The 26095-nt window shown below is 42.0% G+C and overlaps 1 protein-coding gene across 17 annotated transcripts in view; it reads left to right on the forward strand.

The window, feature by feature from the left end:
• The window catches only part of APBB2 (amyloid beta precursor protein binding family B member 2), a 365031-nt gene that overhangs the window by 1186 nt on the left and 337750 nt on the right, over positions 1-26095 (forward strand). The window lies entirely within an intron of this gene.

A 26095-nucleotide genomic window follows, 5' to 3' on the forward strand; every position in this document is an offset into this window, starting at 1 on the left:
GTCGGAAGCTCAGACAAGATTGGGCGCAGGTTTTTTAGAAGTCCCTCAGTCACTGGCTTTACATTGCGCCTGATGACTTAGGTAAAATACCTAAAGGATTATCATAAAATGTTGCCAGCAGTGGTGTTTGAATTCCAAGAAATGAAGAAACTTTGTGAGGTTGGCATTGGTTTGTCATTTGTTTTAATATTTCACTGATTTAAAAAGCAAGCAGTGGCATCCTGATCCGTTATTCTGGATTTGGTTCTCTTAAGTCTTTGGTTTATTTTTCTTGTCATGGATTTATACTTCAAATCTTGTCCTTAAATGGCCATGATAATTAAGAATATCTGAATTCGGGTAGATGGCCTTTCAGGAAGGGGGATTTCTTTATGAAGCCGCTTTGTTGTGTTTTCAGTTTGTAACTTGAAAGCAGTTACTTGTTCAACAGTTGTTTATCGTAACTTGCACAGTCCTAGAAATGGAACTGTTTTGAAAGGATGACATTTGTCAGGAGAATGAGGAACGTCCACGCTGGGGGAAATGCTGAGAGAACACAGGTGGCAGTAGAGTACAATGGTCCGGTAGTCAGAACACCTGGGGAAAACAGATGCAAGGTTTCTATAGCTGTCCTTTGGTCATCGGCTTACTATATAACCTCGAAAAATCACTCAGGGTCTTCCTAGGCTGGGCTTGGTCTAGATATTTGCTCAGGGCCTTTGAGAAAGAACTCTAAAGTTGAGATCCTTTTCTAGGGAAGGTGTTTACTTTTTTCATTCTGTCTTCAAAAGGATACTTTTAACTAAGTAATTCATCTGCAGGGAGCCAGCATGGTCCCCTTTTCTGAAACTTTTATAAAGTGGTAGTGGAAAAACTCAAGCTAAAGTGTGAAAGACTGGCTTTTTACAGTTAACTGGAGTAATAAGAATACTGACTACAGAATCATTTAGGAAAAGTCTACTAAATAGTGCAAGAATCCACGTGTATAAAGATAAAATATTTTAGAACTTAACTCTTTTTATGTCATGTTTCAACTTTTTGATGACCTTTTTTTTTTCTGCCACCAGAGAAACAACAACAAACATCAGATTCTTTCTTTTTTTTTCCTCTCTTTTCTGTTACAGCAGGAATTAATACTGAAAGGCTTGCCATTGTACTAGAACAGTGTTATGTTAATTACCCTCATTTCAGGATATCTAAATTTGTCTTTTGAGAGAAATGGAATGTTGTCTCTCTATACCTTCTTCAGTTATGCTTTTAAAATATTCAGTACCCTGATGATATAACCCCTTAAATTTTCCAGGGGCACAGGATAGACTTTTAGTAAAGTATTGTAAGAAGATATTACTACTTATGTGGGTGATGCTTATTTTCCTATCCCAAGTTAAGGAAAATAGCATTTGTTCATTATTTACTATGTGTCAAGTCTGATATTGAGCTTCGTACATATCTTACGTGTCAGCATCTTTGACATAAATGTCAGCTTCCCAAGAAAGTCCCTCTGAGGATGTGGACAGTCCTTTGCTTGTACAGCAATAGAACTTCAAAGGTTTATTTTATATGAGACTATCTTCAACTGTTTTCATTATTATTCAATAAGCATTCTCTTGTAAAACATATTTGTTATTTAGAATTAGACTTGATTGGAACAGCATGTCTTCAAAATGATTTGAATGTTTTTAAGAAGCCTCCATCCAGGTTTAAAAACTGTTTTATGTTCATTTATTTTCAACAATGTTGTACTACCAACAAATAAATGTAAGGAAGATAAGCCCAGATTACCCATTTTAATTTTATTTGTTATTAGTGCATATTCTGCATGTTGATATGTGTTGATGGCGCTTCTTTCAGTTGAAATGGTTAGTTTGTCAAAGGCAGAGTGACGGATTCTCCATAATAAAGGGTCTGGTGGGATTTGACGAAAAGACCAGCAACCAGGGACTCCCAAGACTTGCCTTCTGGGCCAGGGTCATCCACTACTTAAATTTACTGTGTGACCTTGGGAAAGTCAGTTCACTTCTTTGGATCTCAGTTTTCCCATCTGTAAAATGAGAGTGTAACAGTAGAAAGCACCCTCTGGGTGTCTGTTGAGCCTTCATGTCCCAGCCCAGGGGCCTGTGATGCATCCATTTGGAAAGGGGGACTATAGATAAAACCTTAGATGAAGCCGATTTTGTTTCGCTAAGTCTGGCCTGTCCTGCTTTGTGGAATGCCCTTCCTTTTTTTGGCCAATTCCTACATCCGTTCTGGTTTTTATTTGTCAAAGGATGGTTGTCATAACATTAACTCTTTGCAGCGCTGCCAGGTTTAGGTAGGAGATAAGGTAATGATTAGATTTGGGTAGAGCACCATAGATATTTGAAACTGTTATATAACATCTTCTGAGGAGACACTCTGCTCTTGGGCATGCAGGTAATCCAAGGAATAAGTCTCCTCTGGGGCTGTAGAGGAGGCTGCCCTGTACCTTGGTTGCCGGGGCCCACCCATGTGAAATTTGGACAAACTTTTCCCATGTCCCTGTCCTGTCAATTCAGCTGTTGATCAGAATTGCAGCCCTTGGTCTCTGGAATAAAATTATCATTATCAGTTCATGTTAGCACCATCGCTGTCTTGAGCAGGTGCTGTATTGGTCTGCTGCCGTAGTAGCAGGAGTGATGGCTGTCGGAATGCAGCTAGGTGAACTTTTCTTTTGGCAAGCTATGATGATGGGGCAGAGAGCAAAGGAAACCTGGTGTTTGTAGTGTACTTTGCTTTTAAGATGGTCACAAAACTCAGCCTCATTAACGTTCAAGTGAGGCAGGTGAAGAGAAGCCAGAGTTGTCAGCGTTTAAATAAGTGATAATAAATAGACAGTAAGTCTAGAGCTTCTGGTCATAACTAGGCTCCAGTGTTGCTGAGCCCGTGGTAGGAGCGGGGCAGTAACTGCGAACACCAGGTGAGAGCTGGAAGAGAGGAGGGACATGGAGGCTAGAAAGTCAAGTCATCGCAACTCGGCAAGAAGTAAGAAGCCTTGATCGGTTTAAAGGTATCAGAGGCCATTGGGTGTAGAGTTACAGGAGACATTCCCTCTGTACATAACCGTATTTCCATAATATTTGAATCCTACCTAGTCTTCCAAGCATTGAACAAATGCTGGGGCAGGCATTACTTTAACAAGCAGGAAAAAAGCCACAATGTATCATTTATTGGTGTATAAAATGTGCAGATTCGTATGGACAGCTATGGAAAGAGAACATGGGAAAAATGAACGGTATGGGATTATGGATTAAGGTTTTTCTTTATTGTTTGTGAATGATTTGGTCATTGTAAATAAAGCGAACCATTCTATCCTTTGCCTCTTGTGAAAATCTTGCAAAATTTTGTCTGCTAGGCGATAACAGGTTTTTGCAGTGTAACTCTCCTGGAAAGTATGCTTCAGGAATGCTTGGAGTAGGAGGCAGAATGGTTTGTTTTGATTTTTACCTTACAAGTTGACTAAAACGAATGCACTTTTGGAACTGAGCTAGGAGAAGTGTGTGCTTTGGAGGACAAGGTTGGGGAGAACTTGCAGAGCTCCAGAGAGTGAAGGGAAACGCTGTTGTTGAAGAAGGAAGACTTGGCATTACCGGTGGTATGGAATGCAGCGTTTCCCAAATCGCTGCCCTATGAATCAGAGCTTAGTTTCTACACAATATAAAAGTAACTGAGTGTCTACTATGTGCACGTCACAGTGCTAGGGCTGTTGTCTGTTGGTGAGGTTTCCACTCTCCTTATCCAAGTGATGATGATGACGGTGTAGTGAATATTTCATAATGTGTTCAAATTAGATGTGTCCTTTTCTCTGAGATTATATCATTTGGATATGGGGGTAAGATTTCTTTTACAAATTGATGGGAATATTTTTATTTGGCAGCTTAATGGTCCATGAAATTGATAAGTCTGGGAATCTGGGCCTGAGATGTAGGGAGCTCTGCCCTCAGGATCAAGTTGAATAGTGGAGGCCAGGCCAAACTGGAGCTTCTGGGTGGGCTGATGGCGCCTCCAGGCCTTCCAGGAATGTGGAGTCACTGGTACGGACCCAAGGTCCTAGGAGCTGAGAAGAAGCTAATTTTGAAAGTGCTCTGGGAACCAGCGAGTATTTTTGAATTATAGCCCAAGAATGACAAGGAAAACGCCAAGATGAAAGACAAGGTTCTGAGAGAGCAGGAAGGACAAGGGACTGAAATGTGAATTTTAGCAGGCTGGGCTACAAAATGACAGATCTTGGTTTTTGTTTCTTTGCATGCAGGCCTCTTTTTGCCCAAACAGCATGCTTTAGCAATTCAGGATTGGTGATTCTAGGAAATGCTGATGGAGTTACAGCCATAGAACCGGGAGTTGTGTTATAGCCGGCTTGGTTTGGATCTCTGCAGTGCCATGCCCTCCAGGGTGAGCCTTGATAAGTCACTAGAGGAAGTTTAAGAATAATTTGCTCATGGAATTGGTATTATTCACCTTTAGTTTGAGTTGCTGTTAGTGGGTGGGAGGAGAGGAAAAAAAAAAAAAACCCAAATTATTTTTGAGTTTTAAATAGTAGCTTAAGAAAATAGGTAATGTATTTTCAGATAATACTTTAAAAATCTGTGCTTAGTAATATCTGGATCTCACTGGTCGTAATAATAATATATTATTAATAGTGGATCTCTTTGTGCAAAGAGCTTTACAGCTGTTACCCTATTTAATTCTTACAAAATACTGTAGTGCTTTTCCTATTTTAGAGATAAGGAAACTGAGGTCCTTTTCACTAAAGGCTGCACAGTGAACAGTGATGCTTGCCTTGGAACTGTAATCAACACAGAGGAGTCTATGGGTTGCTGAGGAACTGACAAGGTGAAGAAATAACATTTATTAATTAAGGGCCACCTCTGCCTGGTGCTATACAGGAAACATTTCACTTTGTCTTTTGGGGTACCCTCTTTTTTTCCCCCTTTTTATAGGTGAGGAAACTCTGGTTCAGAAACATTAAAGGACTCACCCAGTCCCTAAACAGAGCCTGTATTGTTATTTCTACCACAACATGAAACTTTCCTAGATTCAACCTTTGGGAGAAGGTGAAAATTTCTCTTTTTGTCCATTTTCAAAATCCCGTTAACCTAAATCTGCATGCTTAGTGGTGGAGCTGTTGCCTCCAGATTATGGCCCCCACGTGCATTTCTTTCGTCTGAACACAAATTGAATAGTTGGAAAATCCAAATATAATTTCTAAATATGTCTGAAACTAAGGGTTGCTGTGGTGAATCTCTCTGGGCAGATTCCAGTCTAGGATATTTCTATTGTAAATGAAATACACCAGAATCTGATTAGTTGTCACATGCCAATCATTAGGCAGTGTTGGGGTGACAGAGGCCTTTGATGACTTCAGAAAGTTGACGTGAGGATTTCAGGGCCTCTTCAGCAGCCCTGAGGCTCACTTGAGACTTCTGGCTGCTAGAGAGAGGATGGTGGGTACCCCTTTCCGGGAGCATCAAGCTCCTGCTTGATGGCTTTGTTCTTACCTTCTGATCTTCATTTGGTTTCCCAAGTAGACCTTTGTCCTGGGCAGTAGAGTCAGCCGGCAGACCTGCCACATTGAGTGTCTTGATTTGCTGGGCAGTACTCTGTATCAGTGGAAGTTATGAATAAATAGAATTTCCTTACGAGTTAGGTTTCTTGAGTTGATTCATTCTTGAGTGAACAAATACAACTGAATTTTTGGGTAGAACTGAGGCATGGTCTGGACTCACAGTGATCTCAGAGGGGTGTAGATACTTCGGGAAACACTGATTCAACCTTGCATTCTGAGCAGAGCCTCTTATCCTCCCCGATAACCAAGCTTTATTTTTTTATACCTTTTCCAGATCACTAGTGCAGACAGACATGCATTCATTTGGGTACACTCAGAATCTTCGGCTTCGTTTGTCCATGCCTTTGTTCAGCAAATGTTTATTGAACACATACTTGGTGCCAGGTACAGTGGGAAGTTCAGGAAGACAGAAAGGAATGTACCAGAGTGTCAATATAAGGTGCTTCAGTAGAGGCATGTGTGTGAGGCTCTGAGGGAGGGGAGAGTAGGGAGGCCTTACAGGCCTTATAGGAGCCGTGGCAAAGGACTATGGCAGAACCCGCTACAGAAAACCCTTCAGCTGTCTCCTTTTCCATTTTTCTTTGGCTTAGTGGAAGTGTTGTAGCCTGCTTCTTCTATCCAACACCTAGGGTTTGCCACTGCTTCTATAAAGGACCTAGAGATTTGGCCTTTCAAATCTCTGTAGCTGTGGTTCTCAGGGGGGGCAGTTTTGCTCTCCGGGGAACATTTGGCAGTACTCCCTGGAAACATTTTTGATTGTCATGATTGTGGAAGAAGTACTGCTGGCATCAAGTGGGTGGAGGCCCAGGATGGTGCTAAATATCTTGCAGTGTGTGCACAGGACAGCCCTATGGGGAGGCAGTTGGAATTTGGTGGTTACCAGCCAGACTTTTAGGATTCCAGTACTGCTCTGCAATTTCATAGCCATGTGATGTCGGACACCACAGTTACACTTGGACAACAGAATTACACAGTGCCTCAGTTTCCTCATAATGTGGTAGTTACGAGGATTTCGTGAGGTAAGGTATGATAAGGGCTTACGACAGTACTTGGGGGAGTTCCCTGGTGGTCTAGTGGTTAGGATTTCGGTGCTTTCACTGCTGTGGCCCGGATTCAATCCCTGGTCGGGGTAAGCCGTGCGCCGTGGCCAAAAAAAACAACAAAAAAACCCAAAACAAACAAACAAAAAAACAATACTTGGCATAAAGTAAGACCTTAACAGCTATTATTATATTTAGTTTTAAGCAAAAACTTTAACTTTGTCTCTGAAGAGCTTGAGTTTGGAGAATCCAGGACAGCTGAGCTTATGGCACCGCCTCTCAGTATGCTTTGGGGTAAGAATTGACCATTGTTTTTGTTTCTCTGGTTCCTTTTTGTCCATGGGTTTTATTTTCCACTGTTACCACCTCTTGATTCTAGGACTTTCCTTTGCCTTTCATCCATTTTTTTTCCCCAGGGACCCAAATTTATGCCTTTAATGAACCTTCCCCCTAGAGGGCTGAGAAATATATTTATGATGTTCCTTAGCTCTGTCTATTTTGGGAATGGTGAGAAAACGGGAAGCAGGTCAAGGGAGATGTTGCATTACTTCCTGATTGTCAGAGCTCCCTTCTTTATAAAATTCCATGCAGGATTGAGAGGCAGGTGGTACCGCCTGCTTAGTAACTCTTCCCTCTACACCCACCAGCTCCACCCCCAAGTTAGGTGCCTGCTATTTCCAAAATACCCTGTAATTGGGTCACAGCATTATCTGCCTGCTGGAAATCATTTCTAAAAATCAAAGTAAAGACTCAGTCTGTCTCAGAGGGATTTGAAATGTCTCTGTCCTCTACCTCTGGGCTTTGCAGAGTTGTTCTGAAAACAAAAGAAAGCAGGCTTATTATCTCGATTAGGTGGCAGTCTCTCTGTGGCCTAGAGCTGTTGTCATATTTTCACTTGCAAATGAGCTCAAACCATGGTCCTTTCTGGCTTTCAGCAGGAAGGTGAGCTTGTGGACTCCACACAACAGATCAAATTTACTGTTGAATTTTTATAACGTGATTGACTCGTAAAGGTTTTCATTCAGTGTTTTGAATGGTCTCAACCGACTAGAGAAAAATTAAATTCAGTTGATATAGGTTTCTGATTTCCTTCCCCATGACACTGCCCTCTCTCCCCTGAATGACAGCAGTGGCCTCTCAGTGGCCTCTCGGCTTGTCCAGCTCCATTCGACCAGTTTGGCTTTCCAAGAGCTGGGCGCGGTTCCAAACGATGCACATAGAAACTGACCGGGATGGCCACTGCCTCTGAGAGCTAAAGAACTAGCTACGGTAAAATGCGATGTGTGCTTCCCAGATCAGCGTCTGCTCTGCATGGGTGTGGGGTGTGTGTCAGGCAAGCTTCCCAGGAGAAGGGATGCTCCACCTATCCCACCGCACACCTGGCCCCTCTGTCTCTGCAGCTGCGTCAGGCGCCCCTGACTCCCAGCTCCGAAGTGTGCCTCCACTTCCTTCCCACCGCTACTGCCTCTCACCTAGGAGGCTGCATGCAGCTCCTTCTCCAGGGCCTCTCCTTGTTCGCAACACGGTCTCCGAGGTCATCTCTTGAAATCTGCAGGCCTGGGCACGCCCACCCCACCCGCAGGGGCTCCTCGCTGCCCTCAGGAGGAAGCCCAGCTCCTTGGCACCGCACCTGACCCCCTCGTGGCCTGCTTGCTCTGCATCTCGTGCTCTGAGGTCAGGCCTCACCGTTATTTACAACGTGACAGTTTTCTCTGGCCTTTTATCCTATTCCCATCGCCTGCAACCATCCCTACCGCCTGTGGGCTCTTTACCTGCTTGACTTTCTCGTTCCTCCTTTCAGGAAGTAGCTTAATCATCACCCACCTCAGTGTACGGCAGGATGACCTGAGGGCTTGTTAAAACACACACCGTGGCTCCACCCCAGGGCTTCTGATCCCATAGGCCTGTGGTGTTTGTAGGCTGATGAAAGCTTGCACTTTAATGATTTCCCAGGAGATGCTGACTGTGCTTGTCTGGGGACTGCACTTGGAACGTGGTCACCTAGGACAGGGTGACTGGTTCTTCTCGCTCCCATGGTGAGCTCCTCACACCCACTTACATCCCACCTTTGTTAGCACACAGAATTGTAACCATTTACTTCCCTGGCTCCTTTTCTAGTCTGTAAACCCTTGAGGGAAAGCACTGTGGCTTCTTCATCTTTGTGTTCCCAGTGTTTTGGAAGTCCTGGGTGCTTGATTAACATGTGTCAAAGAATGAGTATGTGAATGAACAAGAATGTTATCGTTGGAGGCTTTGATAAATATGCCCCAGGACATTTTCAGCAGCTAGTTTTCCTGAGAGTTTATCCCCAGATATGATGGTATAGGCTTATAGTATGATGTTAATGGGGTCGGTATGAGTGAACATAAGAGCCGATTAACTTTGTGGTTTTTGTGTCCAGATTCTAGAGAAGTCTAAGGGAGGGGCTACCTTTAAACCTATTATTGTTTCTGGAATGAATCAAAAGTACATTTCTTATACGTTTTCTTATAGTGGCTCAGGATGAAAATATGTGTTCACAGGAAATGCAGATGTCATTTAATTATTAGCCACAGAATAAGCATGGCCCCTTTATTTGAAATAATAAATCATATTGAACTGAAATTAAGTATAACCAGATGTTTAATCATTTCTCCAAGCCAGAAGGAGGGATAGCCAGAATGCATTTCCTTATTCATTCTGCAAATGTTTATTAAGCACTTACTATGTGCCAGTGGGCTCGAGGGGCATGGCAATGATTAAAACACTCTCTGCTGTCTCTGTGGGAGGGTCTATGAAGAAATAGAGACAGGTGATGTGATGCAAAGTGCCTAGTGGACTCCTTTAGATCAAGCGGTCCTAGTACGTGACTATTAAGCTGTGTCACTAGTGGCAGTAAGTGATGGCCATGTCAGGATCATGGAGAGGAGCAATTTTAGGCCAGGAGAACGGTACAGAGGGCCTCACTTTAAAACATCTCTTGGTGGCAGGGAGGATAAATTAGGAGTTTTGGATTAACAGATACACACTACTATATATAAAACAGATAAACAACAGGAACCTACTGTATAGCAGAGGGAACTATATTCAGTATCTTGTAATAACCTATAATGGAGAAGAATCTGCAAAAGAATATATATATATATATATATACACACACACACACACACACACACACACACACATATATAACTGAATCACTTTGCTGTATACCTGAAACTAGCACAGCATTGTGAATCAACTATACTTTAATAAAAAAAAAGATACTCAAGGAATACGCACCCCCCTCCCCCCCCACAAACAAAAAAAGCCCCTTAAGGAGCCCTAATGATCCTATAGTCCTGAAAACTGGATTGATATCACATTATTATTGTGCCTGGTCATCTGTCATCCAGGCTTCAGCTCTAGGCTTGCTTCCAGGGCCTCTAAAGCAGTGTTTCTCAAAGTGATTGGAGACCTGAGTGATTGGAAATATATTGTGAATAAAGGTTTCTGCCATTAAGTTCAGAAAATTGTATATACCTACTCTCCATCAGCATATTTAAGAAGTCCTGCTGAAAAGAAGTTTGTTAACTTCCTTTAACCCAGCATTTGCCTGTGGGTGCATCTTGCACAGTCTCTTCTGAACTGGTGTTTCTTGGCGCACACCTGGGACAGCCAGCTCTAAAAGTTCTGCTTTGCATGCCCCTGAAAGAACGTTTCACCTGAGGCAGACTTCTCTGCTCCCTCTTCTGTTCACCCTTCAGTGTTTTCTCATCATTGCAGAGGACTGCAGGATCATCAGTGGGGACAGGATTTCTTTTATTGGTTTTCCTCATGCCTGATAAGTTGATCAGTCCCACTGGCTTGGGTCCAAAGATAAATGGCATTTCAAGCCTGAGAGATCTGGCTGGCTAATGGAGAGTGGTTTTTTTGACTTGAATTGTTCAAATTATGACTTCATTCCATCTTCTTTCGGGTATCTAGACATTGTCTTGGAGGCCAGCTGACTCTAAGTGGAAGGAGGGAGAGAGGAGTGACCAGCTGGAGTTGCTAAGGCTGAGCATTAGGTATGAGAAAAATAAACTTGGGGCCAGACTTGGTTAAGCCTGTCCTGGGTTTTTGCTGACATTTTGGAGTCTTGAACCCAACTTAAAAAATATTGGCTTTTAGATTTTTTTTTCTGTTGAGGTGTGTTTAGTTTTGGTCCTACCTGAGGTCAGAGCTGATGGACTAGGTCTGTCTTTGTGAAGAGTTTTATTCTCTGATCATCTTTATGGTTGTAGTTTGGCACAGAGGCCAGGAAGCGGACTAGGTCGGGCGAGCTCACTGAAAATTTTCATTTGAGGGAGAGCCCTGGATGAGTCTTTTTGAAAGAATATTTGTATACATAGAATAATCCAGAGTAAAAGAGCATTGGTTCAGTTGCCAGGGATGGGAGGAGGCCCCCTATCCTGTCCTGCTGATTTTTTATGCTTGGGGCAACTCCCAGAAAGATGCAGTAGGACTTAACTGAGAAGAGGGTTAAAAGAAGCTGCAGATATTGATGGAATAGCCCCCAAAACCCTCCACCCAGGGAAGGAGCCAGTGTGGAGCACTAGGAGAATTAGGGCTGGGGGTCCGTGGGGGTTCCTTCTAGTTCTGGGAATTTAGACTTTGAATTTGCAATGGTTGGTGCTTTTGGGTCCCCCTTGTCAGGGTACTCTTTTCTTGGCATTGATGCTTTCCCTAAATGGGACAGTACATTTAGTGTGAACAGTAGATTTGTATGCATACCATTACTGTGGTCAGTATCTCCATGTCTTCAACCATCTATTATCCCAAATTTCAGGGGAAAAAACCCCCGTGTTTGAATTAATCGTATTGCAATGATTTGAGCAGAAAATGTATGAGCAGTGGCGCAACAGAAGTAACACTCACCACCCTTATTCATGAGACTTAGCAATTGGGTCAGTGTCGTTTTCTAAAAATGTCTTTTTTTCCAGGACTTGAGGTTATTTGTACTAACATAGAGGAAGTCTTGCATTCCATCTACTTAACGTATAATGGTCTCCCGATCAAAGCCATCTCCTGCTGACTTGAGTTTTATTTTAGCTTAAATCATTTTCCTTTACTGGTACCAGATCGTGCTGTTATGTGTATATCTTACAAGCTGCAAGTAGAAATAAAAAGCAAAAATAAGATGTGGCATTGTATTGAATTTTGTCTTTTCCCCCCTTTTGTTCTGAGAACATGTGGCTTACAAGAAAAACCAATAAAGACAGACGACTGGGGAGAGTGTTGATTTGTGGCATTATTATCTTTATTTCTTGTAAAGAAAACAGGATTTTCATTAGATGCTATTGTGCTGTTTTCCATTGAGAGAGATAATAGTGGGATGGATGGCCCCATTCAGAGTCTATATACATTTTTGCTTAACATTTAAATGATTTTTGTATGAACACTTGTAAAGGTGTTTCTTTCTTTCTGCAGCACCAACTATTAAACAGTGTGGTGCTATCTTGCCCAAAACAATTTCCTTGCATAGGAGAGCTCGGTGGATACACGTTTTTATGAAATCACATTTGCTTTTCCTTAGTGTTGACCTTGAAAGCTAACTTTTGAAATGCTTGCAGATATATCTTTTTGATAGATGGGTAAGTCAAAGAAGGAGGATACCCAATGTGATGTGATTTTTTTTTTTTAACATCTTTATTGGGGTATAATTGCTTTACAATGGTGTGTTAGTTTCTGCTGTATAACAAAGTGAATCAGCTATACATATAACATATATCCCCATATCTCCTCCCTCTTGCGTCTCCCTCCCACCCTCCCTATCCCACCCCTCTAGGTGGTCACAAAGCACCGAGCTGATCTCCCTGTGCTATGTGGCTGCTTCCCACTAGCTATCTGTTTTACATGTGGTAGTGTATATATGTCAGTGCTACTCTCTCACTTCGTCCCAGCTTACCCTTCCCCCTCCCCGTGTCCTCAGGTCCATTCTCTACATCTGCATGTGATGTGATTTTAAACATTTTGTTTGCATAAAGCAAAAGTTCGTGGGAGAATGAGTAGAAACAAGTAGAGATTTCACGGTGATGTTGGGGATGACTGCTGGCTTTCCCTCTCTTCTTCCCCAGCCACCCTTAGTGTTTCTATATCCTTTTAGCAATGAGTAAAAGGGAAAAACATAATTCTCATGTATTCATTCTTAATTCATCTAAAGGATGTGCATTTCAGGGGTGTTTCTTCAAGGAGACTAACGGGGAACAAAAGAGAACTGGCATCACGCTTAGTGAAATAAGCCAGTCACGAAAGGACAAATATTGTATGAATGTCCTTATATGTGGTGCCTGGAGAAGTCAGATTTATAGAGACAAAGTGCAAGGTGGTCGCCAGGGCCTGGAAGGAAGAGGTTATAATGGGGAGTTATTGTTGAGTGGGTTCCGAGTATCAGGTGGGGAAGATGAAAAAGTTCTGGAGATGGATGGTGGTGATGGTTGTACAACACTGTGAATGTACTTAATTCCACAGAACTGTACACCTAAAAATGGCTAAAATGATGAATTTGGTTATGTACACTTTACCACAATTAAAAAAAAAAGTTTAACCACCCCCCCCCCCCAAAAAAAAAGAGAGAGAACTGGTCCTGTGTCCTCACCAGCACAGGTACCGTGACCCAAGGACTTCTGACTTATTGTCAATGTGGAACCTGAAGGAGGAGTTAATTTGCACTGGACTGAAGCTTCTGGGGCCTGTTCTGATGTCTGTGCAATCTTCCCCCCGGGGCTGAGGCTCTGAGATTGTGAGGGTTCCCAGGACCCCAGGAGCTGGGGAGGGTACAGGTGCCACTCACCTGAACCTGGTCCTCAACTCCTGTGTTTTCAAAAGCTTTCTTTAGTGTAGGACTAACACTGATCCAGACAAGTTTGAAATCGTGAATTGGGTATGCTCTATGTGGGTCATGTTTTTGGCCATGTGTATTACTGACTTCTACTTTGAAGATGAAGTGACTTGGTAAAAATTAATCTTCATTGGGATGTCCTCAAAAACTGTGACACCTTTCCCATCTTTTCTGTTGAGTGTGCCCTCATAGCCAAGTGACCAGCTGGCCTCACCCTTCTTTTGCCTTGTCCATTTGTGGTTCTAAAGAGAGCATGGACTTCAGATCTAGACAGAGTCGAGTTTCAGTTTGGGCCCTGCCTTGGGGTAGGTGGGTATAGGTGGGTGCCCTGCCTGAGCCCCAGTTTCTCTCTATAAAATATCTAGAATGATACCTACCTGGGTGGGAGGGTTTACTGTGATAATGTGAAAATGTGTGCTATAAAGTGATCAAGATATTTACTGCCTTGATTTCCTGTTGTTGAAGTCATTGGTAGGTGGACCAGGCATTTTAGATTAACTCCACATTGGTTACTGTGCTATGGAAGATGGTCCTTGAACAAAAACTTACATATGTTTAGTATTAAAATATTTAAACAGATAATTCCTCTAAAGAAGGCTGATGGGGAGATATTTGTAATTGGTAGTAGGTTTTTAATGCTTCATATTCAACTACATAGTCTTGGTGTTGACTGTTACCTCCTGCCTCCCCTTTAAGTATCTTCAGAGAATGTGGATGACAGTTCCTCAGTGTCTTTGATGCCTCATATTATAGTTTAATAGGTTTGGAAGACCTACGGGTTGGGATTTGATCCTGGATCGGTCTCTATCAGCAGAAGTTACCTATTTTTTCTCACCTGAAGAGGATCCTGTAGATAAGGGTTAATGTTTATTGGGCACCTCCTGTGAGACAGCAGCCACTGTGATGCACGTGTTAACGTGGAGATCATTTGGCCCCATGCGCCTGTGAAGTAGCTGCTGTAGTTATCTGCAGATACAGGTGGGGAAGCTGAGGCTCACCCAGTTTGTCCCAGGGCACACAGCTAGAGCAGGTGATAGGATTGGGCTGAGCGTAGATTATGAGGACAGAACTCGGCATGGGGAAGGCACTCGGTAAATGTGAATGCAGGTGCTTGAGTACACACACATACCCTTTTTAAATTGATATTTCCCTGAGATGCAAGAGCTACTAGATTGCAAAATCAGGAAATATCCTGGGAAAGTAGAGAGAGTCTAAGGACCAACCAGCATGAGAAAGCTCGTGTCAGAAACACAAGCTGTGTTTGGTTGTAATTGTGGCTGCTTTGCATTTCTTTCTAATTGCTGTTTTAAACAAAAAAAATGTCTATACTCTCTGTAGGGTAATATATACTTTCAAAGGATTGTAACTGGGGTTGTGATGTTTTTCTTGAGGAAAAAAATCAGTTATTTCTTTAATCATTGAGCATTCTGTCCTGAGAATGCGCTCAGTATAATTAGAGAGGATAAGCTCCGGCCGCCAGGGGTGAGCAACTGGTGGTCTCGAAATGTTCTGTAAATATATTAGTCTGAAAATTGCATTTTAATGCAGTGTACTAGCAAAATTGAATTTTACTTACTAATTTATTCCATGTTAATAGTGGCCTTTTTCTACAGGAAGCCTGTTACTTTATTAAAAAAAATATATAGGTCATTTGTTTCTTCCAAAATAATTGAACGATCCTTTGGAGTAACCTATTTGTACTTCCACTTCTATTTGAGTCAGGATAGTGATGGAATACAAGAAAGCAGATAGGTCAAGAATTTGATTTTAGGAAATATCATTTTCCCTATGATGTTTGCTTTGACTAGCTTTGGTGTACTGTGCATCCTGATTTAAATGCTATATTTTGATATTTAAAATGAGTTAAGGCAACTTTGTGGTCCTTTTTGCCATCTAGGTGATGCTAGTATAATAAAATGTATTCATTGAATTAGTTATCAATAATGTCATCTAAGAAAACCATCTCAAAGAATAATTCCTGTGTAGTGAGTTGGTTAACAATTATTTATGCCAGAGAATTTCCCCAAGTCTGTTTTTTAAAAAAAAAAAAAAAAAAAATTATTTATTTATTTGGCTGTGCTGGGTCTTAGTTGCGGCTCACGGGATCTTTAGTTGCGGCATGCAGGATCTTTAATTGTGGCATGCGGGCTCTTTTAGTTGTGGCATGTGAGCTCTTAGTTGCGGCATGTAGGATCTAGTTTCCTGACCAGGGATCAAACCTGGGCCCCCTGCATTGGGAGCATGGAGTCTTAACCGCTGCACCACCAAGGAAGTCCCTAAAGGGCCAGATTCTGAATTAGCCTGTTTCGGAAATTTCTGGTTGTTTCCTTAGCATACAGAGAAAATCAGGCTTCCAGTGTGTGGTAAAGGTATTTCACATGATTAACAGATAAAGAAAGCACAGTTGATGTAGGGTGAATGTGCAAGTTTGACATTAGACTCTGGAAGTATAGGGAAGCTATCAATGGGAGAAATTTGAAACACACCTGTTTACTTGCATAGTTGTGTACTTCATTTACATGTTTCCTTGAGGGCTAATTTTTGTTAATAAAAATTTGAAGGCCGCATGTAATCTTTTACTGTTAGCTGTAGGCCCCAAAGAATCAAAAGAGATGGATACTTCTCTTAAGAGTTTTAAAAGAAAATATCAAATGATTATAGGTCACTATTATAGAATATTGTTTGATGATTGTTCATTGGTCAAAATTCAAAAGTATTGCCTTGATGGAAGAAATGGAGAGAGAAATTAAGAGAGTGGGAAGGTAAGCAGATCATAAGTATTTTACTTTGAATTTTTTTGGTATATTAACTGGCTTCCATTCTAGGGAAATACTTGCTTTTTTATGATAAAAAAGTTTCTAATTTACTTAAAATATGTTTACATTTCGATTGTGTTCTGTTTACCTTGTATGTAAAGAAACGCTTGAATCTCAAACATTTAACCCTTGAATCTCAAACATTTAACCCTTGAATCTCAAACATTTAACCACTCCCCTCTGTATTCAAAAGAGTGATTTGAGAACTAACAAATTTTGCACCAATCAAGAGAATTAACTGGCTAGAAAAACGGAGTCATTTCCCTGCATCTCTGGAGTCAGTTCTGTTTAAGGTATTTGTTACCTTTAGAACTGTGTCTCTCCCCTTGTGTACCTCCCCCCACCCCTGCCCCCCAAATACCTTGAAGTCTTAACCTCTGGTACTTGTGAATGTGACCTTATTTACAAAATGGTCTTTGAAGATGCCAAGTTAAGATGAGGTGAAACTGGAGTAGGGTGGACCCTTAATCCATTGTAACTGGTGTCCTTATCAGAAGCGAAACTTGGACATAGACTGGGAGAATGCTATGTGAAGACAGAGATACACAGACACAGAAGAAAGATGACTGTGTGACGACAAAGGCAGAAATTAGAGTTAAACTGGGGCTACCAGAAGCTGGAAGAGGCTAGGAAGGATCCTCTTCTAGATGCTTTGGAGGGCGCGTGGTCCTGCCAACACCTTGGTGTCAGAATTCAAGCCTCTAGAACTCTAAGAGAATACATTTCTGTTGGTTAAGCCACACAGTTTGTGTTTGTTCCAGCAGGCCCAGGAAACGACAAGACTTTAGAGTCAGACTGCTTGAGTTTGAATCCTGGCTTCACATTCTAATGTTGTGATCTTGAACCTCAAGTTATAAGGCAAGTTATTGAAACTCGTGGTGCCTCAGTTTCCTCATCTGTGAAGTGGACTAAAAAGAATACCTTCCTCATATAGTCACTTTGAAGATAAAGTAATCTATGTTTAATACCTTGGCCAGTGCCTGGTGCTATTACATGTGAAAAATTCAGTCATTTAAAAACTATATAGAAATGATTTTTGATCCTTCAACAAATATCTGTTGAGCTTCTTTTTTAATGACAAGCCTCATGCTAGACAGTGAGTGTTCATGGTGAACCCTATAGATCCTTTAGAAAGAAGATTCCATGTGGCATCTTTATGGGCAAGAACTGGGTTTGACCTTTCCTTGGACCTTGGGAAGTCCAGTACAGGACCTATGAACTGTGCAGTCAGTGAGCGTGGAGCCAAACTGCCTGGGGTCAAATTCTGGTTCTTGCTAGCTTTGACCTTGGGCAATAACAGAATCCTTAACGTTCTCTACCTCCACATCTGCAAAATGGTGACAATAATTGTACTTTTGTCCATAGGGTTATGGTAAGGATTAAGTGAGTTAAAATACATGAAGTGCCTAGAATAGTAAGCACTTAATAAATGTTGTTATATTATTAAATAAACCCAGAAAGGTTTCAAACTTGTAAATTAATTCATTTTTTTAATATTTATTAAGTGTGGAGAAATCAGATGTGAATCAGATACAGCTCCTTTTCACATAGAATGAATAGTTAAGTCAGGGAAGATTAATTCACTTACATTTTGATAAAATAGTATATGAACAAAGAAAATGGTGGTAGAAAGTAGGAAGAGCATGATTAATTCTCAGGGTTTCAGAGTATCAGGGAAGGTTTCCCACATACGGGTTTTGGAGGTTGAATAGGAGTTTTCTAGGCAGCAAAGGAAAGAAAGAACATTAGGGGAAATGGGAGTAGTATATCCAAAGGCATGGAGTATTACCACCATGGCATGCACAGGAGATACACCCAGTGGTTACTCATAGTGGTACAAGAGTATAGGTCCTAGAGCCAGGATTCAAATTCTGCCACTTACTGCTGTGTCTCCTTAAGCTAATTTCTTGACCTCTCTGTGCCTCTGTATTTTCATCTTTTTATTTATTTATTTATGGCTGTGTTGGGTCTTTGTTTCTGTGCGAGGGCTTTCTCTAGTTGCGGCAAGTGGGGGCCACTCTTCATCGTGGTGCGCGGGCCTCTCACTATCATGGCCTCTCTTGTTGCGGAGCACAGACTCCAGACGCGCAGGCTCAGCAGTTGTGGCTCACGGGCCTAGTTGCTCCGCGGCATGTGGGATCTTCCCAGACCAGGGCTCGAACCCGTGTCCCCTGTATTGGCAGGCAGATTCTCAACCACTGCGCCACCAGGGAAGCGCCTGTATTTTCATCTTTTAAATAGGGATAACGGACTTTGGGAGGATTAAATGGGCATATTAATTTGAAGTCCTTAGATCAGTGCTTGCCCAAAATAAGTGTTTTAAAAAACGTATTGGCTCTAATTAATGTTATTACTCTTCAATTTGCTAAAAGAAGACAAGGGCTAAGAGGGTTCTCTTAAGATTCTTAATCGAGTTCAGCGATTCCTGTGGGCTTGGATAAATGCTGCACCCTTGGGTCCGTATACTCTCTTGAAACAGCTTTCACCATTTGAACATTTGGGTTAGGAGGTGAAAAAAATACATTGTTTAAGTAGAGGAAAAAGTGATTAAAGTAGGCCAGACATTGGCACAAAGCTTTGTGCAGATTGCTGATTAGGCAAAATAAAAAAAATAAACCAGCATATTGAGCCAACATGGTTTTGTTTTTAGATCTGGTGAACCACCTGTATCTTTAAGCGATCAATTTAAAGATGGTTTGGTTTATTGTTAATTGTCTCCAAATTACCCGGTGACATCAGTCTATGTTCTAAACCAGGGTAAGTTTAGAAAAACCATCACTGGAACGCAGCCCATTGGTGGTGCTGCTAAGTTGGCAGGTGTTCAGAGGTGAAAGGAGGCGTGTGGCCTCGGGATTTCTTTGGCTACACTTCTCAGAGCTGTGATGGCAAATGCATGAATGATTTCAGCTGTGGTCCAATCTACTTTTATTTTTAGTTTTTAAAGGGGGGTGTCATTTCCAGTTGTGGTTTTCTTTGATCATGAGAGTCAAATGTACTCATTATGACAAGACTTAGGCAGAAAGAAAATAAAAAGTAAACCATCACCAGAAATGTCAACATTTGGAGATAATAATTGTTAACACTTGGGGTAGAGCCTGCTAAGCCTCTTCCCACTTGCAAACAAATTAGGCCTTTCTCGACTGCAGGGGCAGTAAGGCCAGCATTGGACATAGGGCAGGCTGGTGAGTGAGATTTTTGGGGAGATGTTTAATTAGAAAATTCAGGACAGAAACAACATAATGATGATCATGGAATTGTTTTACACTAAACTTGTTAAAAATGTTGGTGAAATAAGTGGCTGAAAAAAGGTTCTGTTTACTCACTAAGCATATTTTTTTTTATAAGTTTATTTATTTAGTTTTATTTATTTTTGGCTGCATTGGGTCTTCGTTGCTGCACGTGGGCTTTTCTCTAGTTGTGGCGAGTGGGGGCTACTCTTCGTTGCGGTGCGCGGGCTTCTCATTGCTGTGGCTTCTCTTGTTGCAGAGCATGGGCTCTAGGTGCATGGGCTTCAGTAGTTGTGGCGCACAGGCTTAGTTGCTCCACGGCATGTGGGATCTTCCCGGACCAGGGCTCGAACCCGTGTCTCCTGCATCGGCAGGCAGATTCTTAACCACTGCGCCACCAGAGAAGCCCATCATTAAGCGTATTTATTGAGTGCCAGTGAGATACTAATGAACACAGCACAGCAGATAAAAATCTGAGCCTTTGTGGAAGTTGCATCCATTGTCAGGATTATAGACAGTAACTAAATCAAATAAATAATCGATATCATAAGGAGGAAGTACTGTGGAGAAAAATGAACCAGACCCGAGGGGTGGGGCGGTAAGGGGAAGGTGAGAAGGAGGGGATGTGATTTTACTTTATTTTATTTTTTAAATTGAAGTAGAGTTGATTTACAATGCTGTGCCAATCTCTGCTGTACAGCAAAGTGACTCAGTTATACACATATATGTATATATATACACACCTTCTGTTTTTTATATTCTGTGTGATTTTAAATGGGGGGCAGTCAGGGAAGGCTTTACAGAGAAGGTGTTTGAATCAACACTTGAAAGAGGTGAGGGAGGGTGGCCTGAGCTGTGCATACTTGGGGAAGGAGTGTTCCAGGCAGTGGTGTTCGAGGAGCGGGAGGGTATCAGCGTGGCTGCAATGAGGGGAGAAGGAGTGGATGGGATCAGAGAGATGAAAAGTTGGGGTGAAGGTGCTGAAACATCCCTCTAGGGCTGGTTGGGCCATTGGAACAGCCTTGACTTTAATGCCAATTAAGATGTGAAGCCATTGGAGGGTTCCCAGCTAGGGGTAACTGTCTGACTTACATTTCACAAGGGTCATCCGGTGGCTGTATGAGAATAGATTTTAGGAGTGCTGGGTGGACTCAGGGAAATCAGTCCAAAGATGGTTGTGGTAATCTGGTTTGAGAGACGATGGAGAGTTGGACAAGGCCAGTAGCAGTGGAAGTGACTGGATTCTTAGTATATTTTCTAATTGGAGCCAGTAGAATTTATTGATGGGTTGAATGTGGGGTGTGAGAGAAAGGGAGGAGTCAAGGATGATTCCAAGGATTTTAGTCTGAGCAGCTGGAAGTATGAGGCTGCTCTGAACTGAGATGGAGAAGACTATGATTCCGTGGAGTAGGCTTTGGTGAGGGAGTGCCATGGTCTGAATGTGTCCCCCCACCAAATTCCTATGTTAGAAACCTTACCCACTAATGTGATGATACTAGGAGGTGTGGCCTTTAGATAAGGTCATGAGGGTGTACCCCTCATGAATGGGATTAGTGCCTTTATAAGAGTTATGAGAGAGCTTGCTAACCCTCTCTGCTCTCCGCCACGTGAAGATATGAGAAATTGGCAGTCTGTATCCTTCCTGGAAGAGGGTTCTCATTAGACACCGGATCTGCTGGTGCCTTGATCTTGGACATCTAGCCTCCAGAACTGTGAGAAATAAATTTCTGTTGTTTTTAAGCCATCACTCTATGGTATTTTGTTATAGCAGCCTGAATGGATAAAGACAGGGTGGATCAGGAGTTCAGCTTTGAATATGGCAACTTGAGGTGTTTAATAGACGTTGATTGGAGATACGGACCCAGCAGTTGGATCTAGGAGTCTGGAGCTTAGGGGAGAGGTCTGAGCTGGAGTTACAGGTTTGGGAGTATAAAGATCATCCAGGGAGGGAGTGAAGTTGGAGAAGACTTGCACTGACAAGTTAGGGTTGGGGAGATGAGAGGAAGCAGAAGCAAAGGAGACTGAGAAGGACTGGGCATTGATGGAGGAGTGTGATGTCTTAGAAGCCAAGTGAAGATGTATTTCAAGGGAGAGGTGTGATCAGCTGGGTCTAATCTAAAAATAAATCACATCTCTGTGTAAAACTGTAGTAATTATTGAAAACTTATGTTTGTTCTTCAGGTTTTATCTTATTTACTTCTCAAGATATACAGAATGAAGTATAAATGCCCCATTCTTTCTTCCTGCTCCCTGTAGGTAGCATTGTTAATAGTTAATAGTCTGGGTAACCTTCCAGATGTGTGTATTTATATATCATATTGATATGTGTGTATCTATATCTATTTGTAAACTTTTGTCTTAACAAGATATTTCAAATATACAAATATCCCAATAAGTAAAGACTAATGTATTAGATCCTGATGTGACCATATTAAAGAAATGTGGCCACTCTTCTGGACGACTTAAAATTTATCTTTACTTCCTTATTATTAGAGTTCATACGCATACGTCCACCTTCTTGCTTGTGTGCACACATGTGTGTGTTCTCTCTCTCTCTCTCCCCCGCCCTCCTCAGGCTCTTCCAACCTGCCCAAGGCTGTGCTATATTTTTCAGACAGCTGCAGTAACAGCAGAAACGGTGGTCCTGTTCCCAGCTGGGTCTTGGGAGAGCTGCAGAATTAATGATGCAGAAAACAGCAGCCTCCACAAGAACGCGTGAAGCTTGCTGATGAAAGTAGCCTTTGGGAGTCCCAGGTTTCCATTTGGAGAGCTCAGGAATGCCAGTGGGAGGACCATCGTCTAGGAGAAAGTCTGAGGCTTTGGTGTTCTTCAGTCTTTACCTCAAATCCTAGCTCTGGCACGTAACTGTGATGATGGACCAGTCGCATCCCAGTTTTCTTCATCTACGGACTGGAGAGATCAATTCCCACCTTAAAAGGTTATGAGGTTTGTAGGTGATAATGTGTGTAAGTAAAGTGCCTAAGAGAGGGCCTATCACATAGTAGGTTCCAATTACATTCATTCTTTCCCCCAGGTCTTTCTCGTCTTTTTCTTGTTTTACTGTTAAGGTAATCAGTGGATGAAAAAGGTTTGCAGGTATATTATTTAAGTAAATATATTCTGGTTATCTAGAAAGGAATATTGAGATTAAGGAATTTTAGTACATGAAGTAGTTGAACTGAGACTAGAATTCTACCAGTTTTTTGTTTTTGTTTTTTAAATCCAATTTCTTAGCCAGTAAGCTTTTATTTATTTATTTTTGGCTGTGTCGGGTCTTCGTTGCTGCGCGCGGGCTTTCTCTAGTTGTGGCGAGCGGAGGCTACTATTCCTTGCGGTGCGCGGGCTTCTCATCGCGGTGGCTTCTCTTGTTGCGGAGCACAGGCTCTAGGCGTGCAGGCTTCAGTAGTTGTGGCATGTGGGCTCAGTATTTGTGGCTCATAAGCTCTAGAGCGCAGGCTCAGTAGTTGTGGTGCATGGGCTTAGTTGCTCTGTGACATGTGGGATCTTCCTGGAGCAGGGCTCAAACCCGTGTCCCCTGCATTGGCAGGCGGATTCTTAACCACTGCGCCACCAGGGAAGTCCCTAGCCCTGAAGTTTTAAAAGAATTTTACTGAAGGTGTGTTGAATTGTTCAAAATCCAGTACACATTTATTGCACTGTGCTAGGGCAGTGTACAAGGTGCTTAGGGGACAAAAGTGAGTGCGCCAACCCCAGCCTGTCTCCCTGGGGCTCACAGATAAACAGTGTTAGCATATGGAGACCTGTTCCTTTAACACAGAAGAGGGATCAGTAAATTACATCTGGGGGGTTTTAGAGAAAGTAGGAGAGAGGAGATGACATACTATGTCAGGGCCACAGTTCTACACCTGAAGAATCTGGAGCCAGATTCTTCACGTCCAGAGCATTTAGGTAATGACTTCCTCGGGCAAGCTCAATGTTACGTTCATTACATACACATGTTCATAAATGTGCATTTACTTGTACTGAGGACTTCGGTCTGTTAAGATGCTTTTGTCGCTTGATTTTTGAAGTGGGCCTGTTTTGTTATCAGGTAGCTGTGGTGAGTGAGTTGTTTCGAGGAGGGGATTTGTTATCACTGTAAAGCTGCAGGGCTAGGAGAATTTAATTTACTCGTGAAATTTAAAAATTAAGGTATAGCTTCTACATAGGGAGGTACACAAATCTTAGGTGTACAGCTGGATGAGTTTTCCCATATGTATGCACCTGTGTAGCCATTAGCCAGATTATGATAGAGAACATTTCCATCCTTCCTGCAGCTTTCCTCTTGTCCCCGTCCATAGGGTATCCCTCCTGTTACCCCTCTGTCACTGTAGCTGAGTTTTCCCTGTTTTGGACTTCACATATTTGGAGTCATACAGTATGTGCTCTTTCATGTTGGTGCTGTAATGCTCAACCTCCCATGTTGTTGTGAGTTGCAGTAGTTCCTTCTTTTCCACTCTGTGTAGTCTTCCATTGTGTGAATGTACTTCCACTTATTCACATTACTGTCGACAGACAGTTGGTTTCCCGATTTTTGGCTATTGAGAATAATGGTGCTATGAATATTCTTGTATATTGCCTTTTGGTGGACACGTACCATGCATTTCTTCTAGGTGTATTCTTAAGCATGGGATTGCTGGTTGTCCAGCCTTAATGGAGTCAAAGTGGTTGTTCAGGTTTACATCCCTGCCAGCTATGTGTGATGCCACCACCTTTTAACCCTTTTAGGACTTGCTGTGTTCCCCACCATCGTTAACAGCACTGCCGTCCCCACAGGCACCAAAGCTGGAAATCTTCCTGCCTGTTTAAGATGCTTTTCTTTTGCCTTGTCCAGGTAGGTCATCAACAGGAATGACCAGTCTTCTGAAATGTCCCAGGAATCTGTTTTCTCTTTTCAGCCCCCAAATGTCTTCCAAATGGAGTGGAGAGCTGAACTTCAGCAGTGATAATAATGAGGGTCTCATTAGGATTCATTTTTGCATGGTTCGATTGTTGGCATAGCGGTAAGGGATGGCACATTGTATTTTGGAACTTCCTGGATTCTCCTTAATGGCAAACAGGTAGCAGAGAACTGAAGCTTGTGGTTGCAAAGTGAGCATGCACAGGCACCCTGCAAAGTTAGCTGCATACCAGACAAATGAATAATAACTTGCTAATTATTATCCTGCCTTGGAGAAGGTCTGGTAGAGTTACAGCTTCAGGCACTGAGTAAGACCTAGCTTTTTAAGCTGGCAAAACATTGATTACTATTTTTAGTTCAATTTCTACCCTTAAAAAAAAGGTAGCCTACTCCTTGCTACCCCTGGATGGTTTTATGTATTTTAATTAATGTTATCTTATTGCCTTTGTGCTCCGAGGCTGCTTTAGTGAAAGATGTAATTTCAGAAGGCTGATGAAATTAGATGGGTCTCACTGGGAAGACTCTGTTATTCATATTTATGGTTATAAAATATTTCAGGTACGTCTATGTATGACATTCCTAGGCTATAGGCACACAGTGTTCTGAATCCATTTGTCTTAGAGTAGTTCAGACCAGTGGAACAGTAGTAGCTGTAGTTTAGGGGTTGTTGGTTTTGGTGTTAAACATGTCTTTACATTTTTCCCTTAGAATCTCATCATGCATTGATATGTAAAGAAGTGAAAGTAATTCTATAAACCAAGCACACACAACCCTCCCAGCTTTATTACTTTATAGTCAGACCTCACATATTCTTGACTGAATTGGCATGAGATATGGAACCAGGTAGAAATCAGCTTTATTTGGGTCTGAATGAGTAGCCAACTGTGGAGCATGGAAAATATATTTTAAATCATTTGCCAGAGCTGAATGCAGTTAGTCTTGCAATAAAGTGAAAGGCAATTCTCTGAGAAAGAAAAAATAATGTCTTGAGTGAGGCTTGAAATAAGACGCAGTCAATAAAGAGAAAGGCTATAATAAGCTATTTATTGTGATCAAATGCTGAGCAGGGTTTCTCATTAGTGGGAATTAAGAATTAACATATAAGGTGTTACAAAGCTATTGAACAGTGATTATACAGTATCTTTCCTACCTTAAAGGTTAGGGTCCTGAAAACCCTCTTGATGGTACAACTTGAAGTTGCAAAATTTAAAATCCTAGGAGGAAGGGAAGAGTCAGGAGTAGCAAGATAATAAGCGAATCTCAGGAGCTTTGTACACAGCTTTTTTCGAAGTGTCTCTGAAATCAAATAGCCATGTGTACTTTAGAAACCTCATGCCTAGTTTCATTGTGATAGCGTGTATTCCTTTTGCTTTGTGACTATATTAAGAGGCTTTTGTATTATCCAGGGGCTAGTCTCCTATCCAAACAGTCAATGCCTTCCCTCCCCACCCCGCCCCTTTCCTTCCTTCCAATATTCCCATTTAGTCATTTCCTGTTTTGTACCAGGTAGTATTTTAGGCTTTGGGACGCATTGAACCAAAGTCCCTTCCCTCAATAAGATTACGTTCAGGTTGTGGAAGGTAGACAAGTGTCTCAGGGTTGGGTTTTCCTGAAGCAGACGCTGAGATGGAGTTTGGGGAACAAGATGTTTATTTGGGATCAACACGGTGAACAGAAGGGGGTGGAAGCAGCATTGGGCCGAGGAAGAAGT

Source organism: Eschrichtius robustus, chromosome 4 (genome assembly GCF_028021215.1).
Source record: "Eschrichtius robustus isolate mEscRob2 chromosome 4, mEscRob2.pri, whole genome shotgun sequence".
NCBI lineage: Eukaryota > Metazoa > Chordata > Mammalia > Artiodactyla > Eschrichtiidae > Eschrichtius > Eschrichtius robustus.